The following is an 18,209-nucleotide window of genomic DNA, read 5'->3' on the forward strand; positions in this document are numbered from 1 at the left end:
TTTCACTTATTTTTCCTCCTGAGCTCTTTTAGTGGCAGACGCAACTCTCATGAAATGGGGTGGGGGGTGTGGGGGGGTTGTCAGGACAGGGCCACTACCTAAAAGGTTACACATCTAAATATTACATGTGCTTTTTACACATTTCTGTCTTACACACTTCATCCACTCAACAAAATTATTCATGATTGACAGTGAGAGAGTTCATGTTACTTGGTAATTTTTGTCTCCTCCTCTGAAATGTCCTGAATTGACTTTTCTTGTCCTTTTAAATTTTAAAATTAAAATATTAGTCGGCCATAGACTGTGCCCTAGTGCCTTCATAAAGGAACTGTGTGTTATTTACTCAAGGAAAAATATCCCTACGTGTTTTTTTTACCTTAACCTTTACCAATATTAACATTACAGCTCTCACATTGTTTGTATTACACACTAATTAGAGCTGATAATTATTCTGAAATGAAACACATAAATATTCAACACTGGGTTAATAACTGGGTTAATAATAACAACTGTGAATTGTCTTGTTAAATAGCTCCAAACACTTGAGACTCTCACTCGCTAAATGTCAGTCAAAATCCATTTATCCATGCAAATAACATCCAACAAACAGCAGGCTGTCACATTTTGAATTTCTACTTTCAAAACATGATGTAAGTAGACTAATAGACAAGCAAATAAATAGATAAATAAATCACCTGTGACTGTGATTCAATTCTGCTTTTTCAACTATTTCTGGGTCTTATCAAACGGACAAATGCGCACATTTCCAGAGGATTAGCGCTGCTCTAATCCCCCAAGATAATTACCTGTGCAGCTAATTCTTTGGACTTGTCCCACACACCTCAGATCAGCTGTAATTTAGCTGCAGCACAGAAAATGGTCACAGTTCTAACTCTGTGCTAACCAGGCTTATAAGCAACATAAAAATGACACACTAACATACTGGACGTGGTACAAACAATGCCATGTTCAGCATGTAATTATTATAACTATTGCCATCCCTAGAGCCATGCTGTTAATGAGGCAAAAGATAGCGCCGCTTTGTGGTGAACGAAATATGACATGGAGCAACCACAATTTCGGTTGACTCACCGTTTTGTACGACTATAGTATACGCAAGGTTGTCATTGGTATAATGACACAGATGTTGACGTGTAACAGCAGCCTGTTGTTATTGTGTTTTTACTGCTATAGTGCAAGGACAATCTTTTGTTTTGTTAACTGTACCGTCGAGAGTTGCTCAGGTTTGGGGTGTGTTTATATTCTGTCCTGTAGATAAATGTACAGCACAGAATGGCAGACTGTCTCATTTATTTTTGATTCATCACTCTTTGTTGTGCCTGTTGGGGGTGCTTTTTTACATAAAGCCTACATAATCTACCTCTCAGATGAAACTGGGGATTTCTGGGGATTTCTTTCAGCAACAAACTATCAGCTCAGGGAGCACGTCTTATCCTCTGGAGAAGACAGGCTTAATATTTAGCAGGAAATGTGAATTTTTCCATTTTCTGTCAGCAATCTCTGTTTGGCATGCCCTACCTTCCTGGAGCTCATCCACTGTGAGTAAACGTACGCCTCAGTGTACTCTAAATAGGTAGGGTGCTTCAAAGGTTTGTTGGGGGCTGTGAAGGTTCCAGCAGGAACCCTCTGAGGCTGCTCTCCAGTTGTTTGAAGAATAGTTCTGCCTACCCTCCACTCACATATACTTTTAATAAAGCTCCACACGGCAACAGAAATACTTATTAAATATATAGTTTACAGTTTGTTTGTATGGGTTTTCCGTCCCACGCGGCCTTGGCTTCATACTGATACATGCTGCTGTGTGACAATCTCACATTAAATTTGTACGTCCTCTGTGTTTTAGGCCCTTGTCAGAATCCTGTCTCTCTAAAACATTAACTACACTGATGCATATTGTGAGTTTATAGAGAAAGGCCAAAACGAGATTCTGCATATGGAAAACTGGGTTAATTTGAGTTTATAGCATCAGAACACACAACGTAGCTTTATTTTATGCGCCAACTGACAACACTCTAATGTGCAGCCGTGCACAGCCGATACAACCGATCAATAAGTAGTCATAGGAAACAGACCACCTTCGATGGGCTTATATCATGTTGCAGTATTTGCGATCATGCCTTGAAAATAATTTCAAAAACTGTTTTGTTAACGCTTGCCTTGTGATCAGTGGCAACCAAAGTATTTGAGAGATTCTGGTGTAAACACTGTTCATTGTTTAAACAGTCTGTAACAACCATTTCTTTTTTTAGTTTCCCTTAATAAATTGTGATCAGTTGTTTTTTAGTTCCTCTGCATTAAAGCTTTCTCTGAAATTAAAGATGAATTGAGCCTTGATTAATGTTTCTTGCTCTTGCCTCTTGCCTCAATATCCAACTGTGTTGATTACACTGATTAGCAACACTTCATATTCATGTTTTTAATTGCGCTTTAATGCATAAAAAAAATGGACAAGGGTGATTCGAAACACAGAATCTGAAAGTAGGCATATGGTTTATTATTAATCTTGTCAAAAGGATAGGTTTTCCTCATTAAAAAAAAATATTATAATAAAATATATAAATATATATTTATATAATAATACATATGGGCACTGGACTTAATTTCATATCAGCCTCACATGTAGACTAAATGTCGAGCTGATTTAGGAAATTACAGAGCTTTAAATTATTCATGTTTCAGTAGGGAACAATGGGTTTGGGGCTGGATGCCAAAATAATGCTGGAGAAGGTACAATGTATTAAGGTACGGACTAACGCATTGTTGTTTTTGGACTTTTCAGGGGAATTGCTGACAATAAAAAAAAAATATATATATTTATATATATATATATATAACGTAGAAAACAAGTAAAAAAAAAGAAGGCTATGGACCAAAACATGCTGGACAGATGCAGGAAGTGTATTTTCAAAAGCTGCTCCGTTACCTTTGAAAATAAAAAATGTTTGTGTCTCCAGATCTCTCAGAAGGAGCAGAAGCACAATATCAATTTGAATACATTTAGGATTTGGTTAGAGTTTAGGGGAATGTCGACAAGTGGTGAAAGTCAAAATGGGAACACAGTCTTCCATGTCCGACCTTTCCAGCCACTCCAACCTTTTGAATTTGAATTTGATTTGCTGTGCTGTGACACTGCCAACCTCTTTCCAATTTGCACCGCCACGAGAAGTCCTTGTCCAGTAAACTCAAACATATTCTAGGCCGTCTGACAAAAGAATCACAACTCAAGGATTCCCTGTAGCTTTAAATCATACCTCATGGTATTTATACGCTAGATGCGTTCGGCCACTTGTCAGGGAGATGGATGTGTTGATGTGTGAGCTCGGTTATGATTTCGTGCATGTGTTGAGATTGTTTTGTAACATTCACTAGTTCCAACGTGAGGAATGAACAAAGATGCTTATATTGCAGCAAAAATTCAGACAAATGACCAATGCTTTGTTTCTCTGGTGAGGACAGCTTCGTTTATATATATATATATATATATATATATTCAATGATGGTGTAGTTGTTATGGTCCTCCCTATTGATTAGGATTTTAAGTTTTAAAGGAGGATACATATGGAAAAAGCACATTATATGCATTCAATGCTTTTCATTATCCACAGTCAATATACGAGTGTGACACTTCTCAAAGATGTTCTCTACTCATACTCTAATAAAATACACAAATGCAGGACTGATTCCATCACTGTCAATATATTAATTGCCACTGGTACAACTCAGGAAACAGCAGTTACCCTCAGGTCATGTTTAAATGATATAAGAATATGTCTTTCATGAGGGCTAAAGTGAGAATATCAGCGCTGCTCGGTTGAGAAAAGCTCCAGTAACTGGTGATTTTTGTTGAGCTTCCTTTCATCACATTCACTCTGTTGGATAAACTACAACATATTAAGTGTGCACAGAGTATTTGGATGCACTCAGGAGGCAACAGAAGCAAAAAAAACAAGTTCATTCAAATTTGTAAGTCGCAGTGTGAGATCGTCAGGGGTGGATACAGAAGATCACTAGCAACTGGAGATAAGGGGAAACTCAGTAATGGTGGTATTATCCTTTAAGCTGATTACTGGCAGCCTATGAGATGGATTGGTCTAATGTGCCAAAGAGACGGTGTGTTAACTTGCACAATGAGAAAGTTGCTGTTCAGTCTTTCAGTCTTTATTAGTAAAGTTTTCTTTATTTCTTAAGACTCAGGTCATTCGATTAACAGGAGGTTGGGGGGATCTGTCTGTTTCATTTCCTTCAACCCTGTGTTTCGTCTCGACAGCTCGGCTTTGATAGCCGCGTCTGTGACACCGCAGCCTCGCAGGCCCGACGTCAGCCGTTTGATCAATGGAATTGAAAACTACACAGTTTGAAAGCCACACGGGCGCCACTTTGTGCTTCCATTTGTGAGAAATGAGATGACGTCTGTCACACTGTGAGGCTCAGTGGGCGAGTCCGGCAGCAAGCAGTGAATCAAAGGCTCAGAAACACGACCAGCTGCGAAGTCACCTGCTCCCTCGCTGGATTCAAGTTATATAACTGAGAGGGAACTTGCTACACAGGGCTGTTGTCCACATGTTGACATCCTAAGGATTATTAACAAGGTCAATGTTAGAGAACATACCAACACACTGTTTACCAAGTCACGTGTTAAAAATTTTAAAATGTTGTTGACTTAAAAATATTACTGGTGATGTGTAAAGCCAGAAATAGACTCCTACCTGAAATCCTACAGACGTTGTTGACATTAATATAAAATGACAAGGATCAGAGAGGAAAGGGATGGCAATCTGTATTTATGTTATGGTATTTATAGGAAAGGTGCAGGAAATATCATGTTTTTTTCTTCTTCCTGCTCCTTTTTTCAGAAATGGAATGTGTGTAAGTGTGTTGTTATGTTTCCTCTGCACTGAAATGAACAAACTAAAGTAAACATCTCGTCTGTATACCACATAACACATACTCGACAGCCTCTACATAAACACGAAAGTTAAAATGATTGAACTAATTGATTTGCAATGCTATAATATTCATTTTTTCCAGGAAAAGGCAATTAATTGTAACATTTGAAATACGCCCCAAACTAATTAGTCTTCAATATGAAATATTTACATCCAAAGTCCACTAATGGTTTAGAGAAATGCAAATTAAAATGCAATCTGTTATAGTTACCTCATAGAGCACCAATAAAATCCTGCCTGCAGTAAGTATATAAATACATGGAAGAAAGGAAAGAGGGTAGAGTAAGGTGGCACTATTTAAAAAGGGAATAGAAATAATATTGTATTTTTCAGTAGTACAATCCCTGGTAGAAACTACGTTTTACCATGTAGATGTCCTTTATGTGATTTTGATGAAGGTACTTCCTGTGAACAGCCTGAATTCTATAGGTCTCAGGTTTGGTTATCATTTGTTCATGGCCAAAGCTAACAAGCTAATGCTAACACAGGCATTTAACAGGCAGTGGTGGACAGTAACTAAGTACATTTACTCAACTGCTGTGGTGAAGTACACAATTGAGGGACTTGTTCTTTACATTAATATTGGCATTTATATATTTTATAAATAAATATAGAATATAGAATATATAAATAAATATCTAAAATAATTAAAACAAACTCAACGTTGAATATCTACAGAGACATCCACAGCAGTAAAATGCCACGTGCACATTAATGTAGCAGTGATAATAATCCTACTTTTAAAGTGTGGAATTGGTACTTTTACTTAAATAAACAATCCGAATATTTCTTCCACCACTGTTAACAGGGATGAAAACATCCATTTCAAATGTAGGCCTTTAGATCTGAGGTAAATAAAGATGCTTGGCGGTGTTTAATGACAACTGAGTGCACTTCCTAAGCATCAACCTCCAGTATATTTATAAAAACGTTAAATACGCACAATTTTCTTCTGTATATTTACATTCACTGGTATTCCATAATCCAGCAAAGTTACACTGTAATTTTCAATATTACTGGTGGTCAAAAAATACTGTTATTGAAACTATGACCTCATACGACTTAAATATGCAGTTTTTTTAGGCAAAGATTAAAAGGAGGAAGATGGAAATTTCTAAGTCCATTAATACAGCCTGAAACACAATGGAAAGTGTAATTACAGGCTGGAGGTTAATACAGTGGCAGGATCTCGCCAAGATCAGGAGGTTCCTCCCAAATGAATGACGGTGCAGAAAGCAGCTCAACAAGGGGGGGGGCGAAGAGGCCAGAGGCGATATTAGACACAGTGCGTATAATTCAGTGCGGAGTCTTGCCGCTCTGTGGATAGGACTGCTCATTATGTTGCAGGGTTTCTGGGGCTGTGTGGTCAGGTGGCAAGATAGACTCCATTTTCTCCCTAAAAATAACAGCCAGTTCATCTCACAGGAGGATGCACTTAGTGGTTCAGGACGATGTGGAAAATAATGGTCTTAGGGTCGGACAACATTGGAGTTGTAAATTGTGTTGGTCTTTATTCCCAAGAGATTTGATGGCAAACACAGAGGAACCTTCACCTAATCCAAGAGCCTTGAAGAACATTGCACGGCTTCATACTGTATATATATTTGAGTACATAGGACTACTTTATACAAGAAAATATAGAAGTTATACCAGAAACCTCAGAAAGGCTGTAGTTACATTAAAAGTTAATGTAAAGAACTTCAGGTGATGGGTAGTAGTCTCCCGCTATCTCCCTTTCCTCTTATGGCCATTTTCAAGGTAAACCCTCTGTAAAAACAAAGCGCTGACAGTGGAAGCTCCGCTGCAGAACCGAGGCTGAACCACAGCCAGAGTGGTCAACTGACAACCGCGACGCGCAGCAGAATAGGCGTAAGACACTCATGTAATTAGCACTAATTAACTTGCTAAGTTATTGTTAGCTTATTATTTTAAGACTGTGGCTTTTAAAAACCACACTCTTTCTTTATTAATACAATTAATAGTTCATCTCTCAGGCTCGTGTTCTTCCATGAAGCCTCTGTTCATTTGACCCAGGCTTTGAAAATACTGTGAAAAATGAAGAAACAGTGAACAAGGACACACAAGGCCAAACACACCAATAACACTGGACTGTTCAACAGTGTTGCAAAGAGCAGCTGATTGAATGACCCCTTGTCCGATGTGTCTTCTGCAGACAGTTCAATTCCTCCTTATAACCCAGGGGACACTGTGATGGAAAAGCCATTGAATAAATAGGTGAGCAAACAAACAATCAGCGAGGCACAGACATTCTGAAAAAGCTTGTGTCACAAAATGAATGTGTGACAGTCCCCTCTCTATAACCATAGCCTAAATGACACAGGTATTCTTCTGTTACTGCACTGCTGCTGCATCATGCTACGGGGCTGAACAGGCACTTTGGTTGGGGAAGAAGGGAGATAAACGGCTCCAAATAACAATTACAAGATTTTTTTTACTGGGGAAAAACCAGCTGCCCTGTGGAGCATAAAACACAATGCTCAAGTCCAAAAGAAGAATTACAACTTTCAAAGGACAAGAGCCAATACAGAGGGAAGACATTTATCCTGGACTTATCCTGGAGTGTGCATCGAGAAGTCTCTCAGTCTAAAGAGAGGAATCAGGGACAATTCCCAGATACAGGTGCACTCAGATGGTAGAAACGTATCCAAAAAAAGGCTTCTCAAAGCAAAGAGAGTCAGGTGGTCATGACTGCATAACCAAAGAGTTTGCGTCTTTCTTTTTGAATCCATTGTCAGAAATTAGCCGCTTCTCTTGCTCAGTACATCACTACGTCCAAATGAAAATGGAATCAACTTTGATTTAAGAGGTTTTCATTTCAGCCTTCAAGGCAAAGAAAACTAGAAAATTAGACACAGCCTGCAGACGTCTGATACATCCACACAGAAGCTAGCCAGATGTACTTCCAATACTGACTACAGCATTACTGAAGACAGCAATTATTCACAACCAATACGGAAGCCAACTAGTGTGTGTGCGGCGCTCTGATGAAGTCTCACACCCATTCTGATGTGTTTCGTGGAATGTCTTTAGAAGTCTTGGCCCATTACCCAACTGGACTGTGCACAGAAACATTGTTGAGTCAATTAAAACATATTCAGCTGTCAGGCAGTACTGAGTAGTTTGGAGGATAAACTCTGAAGTTTTGTTTGGGAAAGATCTGAAACTAACTGGCTCAATGTGAACGTGTGTACAGGATGTATGAAGAGATGTATCCAGATGTTTATAGGGGTACAGCTTCGCGAAACTGTTAAACATTTTGGGAAATGCACCTAAAGTACTTTCAAAGATGGAAATGAAAAAAATAAATATCAATCTAAGTGAAGTGTGCACTAAAGCAGCTTTAATCAATATTTTCATATTAACGGACCACATGAGCGTATATGTATGAAAGGGGTCACTGGTAGTGAAGAATCAAACAAGAAAATATTATCAGCCTTCATTTCCTCTCACATCTACACAATATTTTAGAGTCTTTGAACTCTTTTGTTTCATTTTTTCAGCTCACAACTTTAATGTTTGGGTTCACTCTCACTGCCATCATCAGCAGCAGCAGTTACAACTGTTTTCTACGAAAAAGCTATTAACGCCAACTTAATGCTATCTGCTCGGCATCAAGCATGAGTTAGTGATTAACTAACACATTTGAACATGTTAATTTGTCAATGTTAGCGTGTTTCGGCGCTATTGTCATAATGACAACAATCAGTATCATGCTTTGGCCACACATCATAGCACGCTTTCAAGCTAAGGTGCCTGACTAGCTATCAATACAACCCTAAAGAAAAGTACACAGGATATAGAAACAATACAGGATATAAAAAGTACACTTGACATAAAATCCACAACCTGATGAACACACACCAGATTGGCCAGCTGCTGCCTCTGATTTGATTGGCTAGCGCCTGCACTTGAGTGTTTGTTTGAACACGATTCGGCTGGTTCTTCCATCGCTGCATGGAAAGTAACGCAAATGCGCCACAACACAACAACGCAACACAATGTAGTGGACCTGCAAGGCAGTTTGGTAAAGCATGACAATCATCAAAGTGAATGAGTAGCATTTCAGTTGATGCGACCAACACACACAACTCCAGCATTTACAAAGCTTGATTCAGGATGTGGTTAGCCTAGCTTTGTATAAAAGCTTGACACAGGGGGGGGAAAGCAGTGCTCTTTCTAAAATTTTAAAACAAATACATTGTTTTATCCTCCTTAAACTGGATATGCACAAAGAACTATTTGTGATTCTGGGAATCAAACACTGCGCTATACAAGAATGATGGTATCAAATCTGGCAACCCCCCAGTGACTGCAAGACTGAAGCTTCAGACAATCCAGCTGTAGTTCCTGCATTTAACTCTTTAAAACCTGCAAATTGTTGCAATATTTCTCTTTATCTGCAGTTTTACACATCAAAGTCTGTTTATGGGTCTGAGGGTGAACTCCCAAAAAATTATTTTCTGTAAAAATAAAAAAATAAAGTTGCAAAAAATCTTTTGTAGCACCACAGGGAGCTGGTAGCTGCATGGAATGTGATACACTGCTGCTTTGGTTGGTTCTGAAGACTACAAGTCTGAAAATGAAAAATATATATCTCTGGGTAAAGTTTAAAAGAAGTGAACTTACAAGTTTAGTTTCTGTCCATTCCTAAGTCAGGCAGTGTTATAGGAGTGCAGTGCTACATCAGTGGAGTGCTCTTTTGATGCACAGACATCTTATCTTACATAAAGCAAATACATGTTTTGGAAATTGTATAAATAAGATGTATTCATTTGTAATATATAATATGATATATACAATAATATTACTTTTTCTTGGATTTAATGCAGCGCATCAAAACCTGCATTCTTCAACAGAACTCCAACACTTATTTAAAATAGATTTTTTACATTTCCATAGCATGTAAAGTCTCACGTACTATGATGTATTAGGGTCATAATATTAAAGAAAAAATATTCAGATTCAGATTCAGACAAATTAAGTCGCTATATCATAAGAATAAAGCCATATTTGAGTAGAATGTCGTAATTTATGGGAATAAAGTTGAAATATATCGACTTACGACTTTATTCTTGTGATATTAGGACTTCATTCTTGTCATATTATGACTTTATTCTCATAATATTACAACTTTATTCTTATAATTTTCTGACTTCATTTTTTGTTACATTACTATTTAATCTCATTGAATCTCATATTTCCCCCCCTTTAAGTGGCCCTAATACGCACATTTTCCCTCCACTAGTTCCGTTTATATTCATATAAGCAGCTCATTATCAGGCGGAATCTTAAATATGGCTTGTCTCAGGTGTTCTGTGCTCTGGCAGTTGAGCAAAGAGGAGTATTTACATTTCTCCTTCTCATTATTCCTGTAGTGACCTCCAGAGCAAAGTTAAGCTACACTCAGTAACTGTCCAGTCATGGAGAAATCTGCTCCGAAGAACAGAGGCGCTGTTTTCCATAGTATGTTTAATTAATGACCCATTATTAATGATGGCAGCAGCGGAGCATTAGGGGAAGTAATGATTCCACTGTCAGTAATTAAAGCAGTGAAAGGATTGTTTATTTTGATTAGTCTGTTTAAGCCAGTGGTTTTATTACATGTTTTGACCTGTCTATTATTCTTTATATTCTTAATTGACATTTTGACATTTGTATCTTAGTTTATTTCTATTATTGTTGCTGCCAATGACCACATATAGAGAGTTTGTAGACACAGTACACACTGTGAGCTATACATGCATATGGCAGTGGTCGCCAACCCGTCTATTACGATCGACTGGTCGGTCTCAGCAGTCTTCACTGTGGGTCCCTATAACGCTCTGGACTCACTGGCTGTGGTTGCACCGCAGAGCAGCTGTGTGTCGCTTGTCGTTGTTCACACTGACAGTGTGTCCGCTACTGGCGGCGGAGCTGCTGGTTTTCTTATTGCATCTCCTTCAATACAAGGCTGATTATGTACTAAACTAAATGTCAGGACTCTAAGGTATGAAGAAGTGCACCTTCCGGTCTTATGATAACAATCAAAGCCCCGTTAGAACAAATGAATGGATTCAGAAAGTGAAACGCTGGAGTGCTTTTACTTTGAAAGGGGTTCGGAAAGTGTTGTAAATACATGTTTGTCATAGACAGATTGTGTTTCACTGCAGAATAAACTGAGAAAATGATATTAATATTTATCTGTAGAATTCATGTCAGAAACATAAATTATTGCAACACTTCCTGTAGGCATTTCAAAATAAATATGTTCAATTTTTTTAAATAAAATTATTTTTTATTGTGAAATATTTGCAGGAGCAGAAGATGCAGAGCTTTATTCCTTTATATTACTGGTACACAGGACTACTTTTATACAAGGAAAATATTCATATTTGTGGCCATATTCAAGACAAAGCCTGTCTAAAAACATTGTGCTGCAGTGAAAGAACTGTGCAGAACAAATTGTTTAACTGAGAAGCTAAATATTGTGCATTGAACAGATGTTGTTAATATGAATTGATATTAATGTGAATATTGTGCATTTAATAGATCAAGTTACATGACTGCCTTTCTTTGTGTATATTTATGCTTGTACATTCAGCCTATAACAGAAATTGCTAAAAATAATAAATATGATCCTAAGTGTTTTTTTTGGAAGATATCAGGGTGGTAGATCTCGGCTGACATTAGGAATTAAAAAATGATCTTGGGCTTGAAAAGGTTGGTGACCACTGTTATATGGTATATAAACCATATGGTTGAAATTAGAAGACACATGCTGCCAAAGCTCTGGGCTTAAACACACACACACACACACTCAGTCACTCACACACGCACGCACGCACGCACGCACACACACACACACACACACACACACACACACACACACTCAGTCACTCACACACACACACACGCGACACACACGCACACGCACACACACACACACACACACACAGTTCCCGGTAAAAAATAAATGGCAGCAGCAAATCTCACACACGTCCAGAACATCCTATTCTCTGCTCTACAACACAATCACACTCTGCCTTCGGGCTGCCAGCACCACACAGTTACAAAGCATTTTTAAAGCGCTCCTCTCTGCTCTGCCCGTCAAGATGTGGTACACCGCCTCAGTCCGCTTTACATTTCAAACTCCCATTGTGATTAGAGAACAATGGGACGTCACATTTGGGAGTTTGTGTGAGCCTCTGATGCAGGAGCTGCGAGACAAAACAGACCTATTGACTCTGTGGATCGAAAAAACAAACAATCGTGGATCGGTCTTTTGTCCTCATGAGCACGCGGATGCAAGACACATTTGTCTGTGTTGTTTGTGTCACGCATTGTGATTTAATTGGTTTTGGACCAGTTAGTCAAGGTTTACAAGGGTGATTGATAGTAATGGACCACTTAATGGGTCGACCAAATAATCAGGCTGTTATCTGGCATTTTGAAATAATGGGCCTGTACTCGCAAGGCCAACAAATCTGTGAATCTGTGGATTCTGTTTTGAGGTGAAAATCTGAATCGATTTTAACATTCATCCATCACATATAGACTCAATTAAATGATTGACCCGCCATCTCCAATTTACTGAAAAAAAACCTTCACATCTTTCCAGTTTCAGCTATTGGTCACATTTACAGAATCAACTTATCTTTTTTCTACAAAAACGCAGGTAAACCAAGCTGCATGGGCTCTTCAGAGTGTTGATGTGCTGCCGACCCACATCCCCCGCGGTTTTAGAAATCCAAAACAAAGGCTTGTGATGGACGACGACGTGTGTATCAAAAGATTACACTCATTTCTCTGAACCCTCTTTTCATGCCAGCTTCAAAAGGCTTGTTTAGCCACGTAGCATGAAATAACCTTTTTTCTGCTGCCTTTGCTGCAACTTTGCAAAGTTGGCCAGCGTGTCGCACGCACTCCAGTCTCTTCTCCTTTCCTCCTTCTCTCTCCCTTTCTCTCCCGCTCTCCCTCACGCTGTCTGTCTTCTTCTAAGAGGCCCTACCCACATAATGCCAAGGCCGCCGGTTTTGCCGGGAGCACCTGGTGAGTTAAAGGCTAGGCCAGGTGGTACACAGCTTTGACTGCCAATTAGAGTGGCGACCATGTGAGAGCTGCCCGAGATAACTTCTAATTAACAATGGACCTCCGAGGCATAACAATTAGCCTTTCCTTCAAATAAACCCACAGAAAGGATGCAGTCAAGCCCACTGACAAAATCATATTTTCCTGCACCGCTGCCAAATAATACCCCGTTAAAGACAACAACAAAAAAACTGCAAGCAAAAACAGTAATCCTGTGCAAAGCCTTGTCAAGTGAGAGCGTATGTTGAGCATACATATTGTATAGGTGAGTCTATTTAAGTAAAGAATGAAGGCACTTTTCCCTGACAAGGTCACAGATGCCGCAGGCCTGTCAACATGACTGCGAGGAGAATAAAAGGTACAGAAGATGATTTACATTGATGATGACAATGAAGGAGTGACGCACGCAGACAGCGTCGCCGATTGTACCGGATAATGATTAGGGCGGCAAGGGGACAATTTGCGGATGCTGTTTTGAAAACAAAAACTCAAGGACAGTGCCTTTGTCCATCAAAGCGGATAAAAAAAAAGAGAAGAACTCCAGAGGACATTGTGATGAGGAGAGTATGTAGCTAGCATGAAACTGCACAGCACAGCAGAGTGTGGTTTAATGCATCCATCCCCTCTTGGAATGTCTTCCCGTCCTCTGCACCTGTCAATAAGGATCATCAAACATGCGGTTGCACATGAAAGCCACACGGTACGCTGACAAGCCTAATTGCAGGAGTGATGTGTAAAGTCTTGACGTGGCCGATTGCACTGGGGAAAGATTACGACGGCAATCAAGGCTTTATTTGCACGCATTTGTGTTCGACATGGCATTTTAGCAATCATCTGCGATAACCTCCCAACTGGGGACAATACTCGCCTACAGTAAATGTCATGTATTCTCCATTTAGAGTATAAGAAATCTGCTCAGGCTTGAGAAATAAAAAAAAAAAGAAAGAATGGTGCTGAGGTGTTTCTTGGAAAAACGCCAGGACTGCTAAGTGGAAACAGAGGGCAAATCAAAAAGCCAGGGAGAAGTCCAAGGGGAATATTATGAAGGAAGAAGGCAGTGTGTGAACGACCCGAGAGGCCTGAGCAGAAGACACCAACTATTAGTGAATTACACATGTACATGCTGCAGACACATGGCTGCGCTGGAAACCGGTGCTGCCGCAGTCTTGGACGCAGACCCTCTTGTAAAGCCGTGTACTTAAAGGGTCTGCGGTGAGCCACAGGGATCCTCTGTCTGGAGTCTGAACGCCGGAGCTGAATAACTGATTACAGTAAAGCCTGCGCTGACTTCACTCAGCCTTCACGCCACGGAGATGCGAGCCAAAGACTGGAGGAACTACCTCGCAATGAGAGAGAGCTTGAAACCGTAAGCCGGATATGTCAGAGAAACTCTTCACAAAAAATGTTGGGGGAAACATCAGAACGACTGCAGTTTCATCAGACTTTTTTCCTTGTAGCGTGTCTTCATCTGGTGGGCAGCTGGTGAGAGTTCTCAGTGACTCATTGAGCAATCACACAGATCTTTTAGATTATAAGAACATACATATTTACAGAGGAAAAATAATGAAGCATATTCAGTTTAATTTTATTAAAATCTTTTGACTATACCATCTTTACCGCAGATAACCCAGGTAGGATGAACGCAAAGTTGTCACTCTTCACCATAGACTGTTGATAAGAAGCTCTGCACACGACTTCCAGCGCACAAACATTAAAGAGGGACAGCAGGGCTGTTTGAGGAGGACTCACTAATGACAAGGAATAATTCCGAAGCCGCTCCAAAGCATTAACACAGGAGAACAGAACAGAACATTCCAAACAGGCAGGTTTAGAACAGGAACTGCACAAATAAAAGGAATAAACAGATGAGGGAGCCTCCTCCGTAGTGCACGTTATCAGGAACGTTTCTCTAAACACAGCTCCTCCAATGCTATGTAGTGTAACACATGGCAATTGCTTATGACAACTACAATTTCCAGATGTGACAGGGTTCCTTAATAATGAATACCACCTAAGCACCCTGCCTCCCTCCCTGCCACCCTCCTCTCTAAATACTGCAGCGAGGTCCCCCAAGGTCGCGCCATCCAATCAGATGGGAGACTTGATGAGGAAGCGGCCGAGCTGATGTATTCCACTTCCTTATTATTTATAATGGCGAGGAGAGGTTTCTGGTGGGAAATTGATCAGCGCGCCGCAGACAACCTGGTAAATGACATCTCGCACAAAGCATACAACAGAGGGGGACTATCACGAAAACTCACAGCCCCATACGTCTGTTAGCTCATACTGGGATACTAAGGGTGAAACACGGATTGATTCATGGTTACAGCAAATTAAAAAGGATTTCAGTCAGAGGAGTGGTTGTTTTATTTAATACTAACAGTAGCGTGTGCAGCACAGACATCTCCCCCCTCTGCACATCTGCTCCACATTCAACAGTTGCTCTGGCTGGGTCCGTAACTGAACATACAGTACAGTGGAGGGTACACAGTCTTTTTTGAAGAGTCAAAGCTAAGCAGTGCATGAGTTACTCAGCAGCCCCCCCCCTACCACACAGTCTCAAGGCAAGAAAATCAAAACCAGCCCTCTGAAGGATGAAGTTGCTTTTTTCTCTCAACGTGCCACAACAGAAGAGAGGCTGCTGAGAGCATGGAAAATAAGGAGAAGGCACCAACATGCCCATATCCATACCTTGAAAGCAGGGGTATGAATTATGAAATTGATTACAATCCCTGACAACTATACTCCTGTATGTGCAGGTGGGATTTAAACGTGAAAAACAAAGACTTTTTGGTCATTCTTTTGCAGAAGAAAGTTCCAGTGCAACACCTGGTCAGCAGCACGGAGGCACTTTCATCCATGCATGTGAGCCACTCTGAGATCAGAGAGCCACAGTTGGAAGATAGGTGCCACTGGGGCGGTGTACCGGGTCAAATGCACGCGTTAGTGTCTCGGTACTCACTTCCAGTCAGGTCGAGCCCGGGCTGCGCGTCAAGTCCCGGTGTCTCCGCGCGGTGCGGCGGCGGCGGCGGCTCCACGGAGAAAGGAACGAAAGGAGAACAAATGAGCCCGGTGACAGCTGGAAGGCTCCGATTTAAAGGTGGAAACAAGCCCCGAAACCGGCAAAGCTCACACCGCCGCGGGGAGGTTCACTCCCCTCCCGGAACACGCACATGCACCCGTGCGTTTTTTTTCCTTTTTGTGCAAAGGAGGAGGAGGAGGATGGGAACAGTTTCCTCGCGTAGTAGCCTTTACCGTTACTCGCTTCCAGGCAGCGAGGGGCATGCTTTTTACGCACACACGCACACAGGCGCGCGCGCGCACACACACACACAAACTCACTCTCTCTCTCTCTCTCTCTCTCTCTCTCTCTCAGACACACACACACACACACACACACACACACACACACACACACACACACACACACACACACACACACACACACACACACCAGGTCTGTTAGTCCTCAGCTCTCCTGGAGGAACATGATCAATAAGTTCCAATACAATAATAATCAACGTCTCTCACCCGTTTCTTCTCCCGCAACTGTCTTATATTATTATGATCCCCCTTGGGCATAAAAGCATTTTTTAGATTTTCACATGTCGTCTTAAATTTGCCTTTTTCAGCTTCTTCCATATAGCAAAATACCATGAGTGCTCTATATCTTTTTTTAAGGACAATCTCAGCTCTGTCTTAGGCTCAAATCTGACATTGATAAACCAATTTCAAGTATCTAAACAATTCAGCCACATCAGTAAAGGTGTAGTTTCACATTTGATTTGAAAAATTACGAAAAATTTGTTTCAATTTGTCAGCTTTAGGGCCAAATTTACTCTTGATAAAAATTCTCTACATGTTCAAATAGGAAGTGGAATGTATGTATAAAGGAGTAGACTAACATGGAATCTACAAATGTCTGTATGTGTCACATGTGTATTGTTAGTGGTTCAGGGAAGTGCAGAGTAGAATTTATTTCGTTTTGGACACACAATACCTTCCATATTGATAAATGTGAATAAACAGACGACCAGCACTCTGTAGCAGTGTATGTGTACTTCTAAGTCCTCAGATGAACTACAGCAGTATTCAGCAACTGGGTCAGGGATGAGCAAAATGTCTAACTTCACTCTGCTCCATAGACTGTAAATACAAAGCTCTGCAAACAAACAATAAAAAGTGAGAATATAACTTGAGGAGGACTCAATGAAAAGGATTCATTCTGGTATCGCTCCTGAGCATCACCAACAGCCACGTCCAAACAGGCAGGTTTTCGAACAGGCACTATACTAGTATGATATAAATGTGTAGATCATTTTTAAATAAGTGTAAATTCTGTACAAATACGGTTTGAGTGGAAGTGTTGTCTGTCGCTCTCCTTCCACCGAATGTTAGAGGGTCTGAGATACATTTGGGAGTGAATAATCAGAATCCACTTTGTTGGCAGAGTAAGTGGACACAGATGGGTATTTGACTCCAGTTTTACATGGCTCTCTGTGTACTTACATGGAAATAGACAAACAGCTACAGGCTCGAGGAGGTAAAAAAACTCACGTTAATAAGTGGTACAAAAATACTTAACTTATAGTGGTGGATGGTCCTGATTGTACTGTACAATAGCATGTGAGAAGAAAGAAGGACAATATGCAGTATATAGGAAACAATAATGACCACCACCATACACGCCATGAGAGTATGTACACTAGTCAACTGGTTCAGTACGATGTAAACAGCACAGTTAATAGTAATCAAGAAGCAACACACTAGTGCAATGAAATGAATGATAAACGCAGTATACATGTGCAGCTGGGATGGATATGTACATTTTATGCTGTACACTTATATAAATTATTTTTTTCCCTGTGCAGGATTTATATTTAAATCATTACATCAACATAACATTTATGTACAGCCAGTAGGATATATAATGCATATGCTGTAAAAAGTTGAGTCCATAGTGGAGGTAAGTGTATGTTTGGTGTGAGGGGGTTTATTGACGCTGTGTGAGTGATGTTCAACAGAGTGATGGGCTGTTGGAAGAAGCTGCTCTTGGTTGTGCCGACTTAATGACTTCATAATAACAAATCAAGCTTCATGGAATGTGTACAAATGAAAAATGAGTTCATAACAACGTCCACAACAGAACATAGT

General features: G+C 40.2%; 1 protein-coding gene across 1 annotated transcript in view; it reads right to left on the reverse strand.

The window, feature by feature from the left end:
• The window catches only part of LOC118125268 (CMP-N-acetylneuraminate-beta-galactosamide-alpha-2,3-sialyltransferase 1), a 68,177-nt gene extending 51,827 nt beyond the window's left edge, over positions 1 to 16,350 (reverse strand). The window contains exon 1 of the mRNA XM_035183702.2: positions 16,018 to 16,350. The gene's annotated coding sequence lies outside the window, so the exon portion shown is untranslated. The remainder of the gene's footprint in view (positions 1 to 16,017) is intronic.
• Between the last annotated feature and the right edge of the window lie 1,859 nt (positions 16,351 to 18,209).

Source organism: Hippoglossus stenolepis, chromosome 17 (genome assembly GCF_022539355.2).
Source record: "Hippoglossus stenolepis isolate QCI-W04-F060 chromosome 17, HSTE1.2, whole genome shotgun sequence".
Taxonomy (NCBI): domain Eukaryota; kingdom Metazoa; phylum Chordata; class Actinopteri; order Pleuronectiformes; family Pleuronectidae; genus Hippoglossus; species Hippoglossus stenolepis.